We start from the raw sequence: 1,133 nt of genomic DNA on the forward strand, positions 1-1,133 counted from the left end.
CGGGAGGGAGTGAGTGTGTGTGTGTGTGTGTGTGTGTGTGTGTGTGGCAGGAGTCCAACCCGATGCGGGATATCAGACCCGGAGCCCACCGCCGTCTGTCAGACCTCTGATGTGAATGCCATCACACATCCACATTTATCCTTCAGTTTTTAATTGATAAAAAATGGATACATTCAGGATCAGGATAATGACAGGGCAGGAGATCAGGAAATAACACAAACTAAACTCGATGCCATCACACAGTGTGTTGGATTAGCCAATGCTAATCGCTAAGCTACATCAGGCTAATCACATTCAACATTTGTATTATTCTTTACAGGAATTGGGGTCAATCCTTCATCATAGTCTGATTAATTTTAATAACATTATATAGTTATTGCAAACAAAAGTTTGTTATTAACATTAATATATTAAATAACTATGCAGTGTTGACTATTTTGGGATAATCTAGATAAAGAAATACACTAGAATTAATAAACAATACAACAAAGTAATATTGTGAAAGAACAGCATTTCTTTTAGAAATCTTTGAACCATTATTAATGTTAACTTCTGACTAGATTAGACACACTTTTATTCTAAAACATTTGATAGAAACATGATACATTACACCCGTGATGCATATTAGTTCAAATTCATATTAATGCAGAAGGCGAATCTGATTTCTGTGTCAGTTTTACTGAAGGATGTTCAGTGAATCCAGCATCCAATCTTTGCATGAATAACACTGAGGGTTAATTATCACAGGACAAGGCACGTTTCTATTAGTGAGAGGATCGAAAGGCCATTGTTTTTGTGTCAGATCCAATTAGATTTATAATTGGCTATCAACGATTGCATGCTGTGTGGGGAGTGTTGTGGTTTGCTGTGAAAAAAAGAGGAAATAAATTGGTGAACTTGTGCTCTAGTATCAAAAATGACCGATCTCAACACAATTGAAAAAGCAATCAGATTCATCCCTCTGGCCTCAAACAGGCCAAGGCTCTTGAGATCCCAACGACTGTCACTGGGACACGTACCCCGTCCCACAAGACACGTCAAAAAAGGGGAGACGTTAAATCAATAAGTCAAAATCGACCTGAACCTGCCAATCATATCAGTAACATGGGAGCAAAGTTCACAGCGACAGACCG

Source organism: Sinocyclocheilus grahami, unplaced genomic scaffold, assembly GCF_001515645.1.
Source record: "Sinocyclocheilus grahami isolate Dianchi unplaced genomic scaffold, SAMN03320097.WGS_v1.1 scaffold654.1, whole genome shotgun sequence".
In the NCBI taxonomy this organism is placed as follows: domain Eukaryota; kingdom Metazoa; phylum Chordata; class Actinopteri; order Cypriniformes; family Cyprinidae; genus Sinocyclocheilus; species Sinocyclocheilus grahami.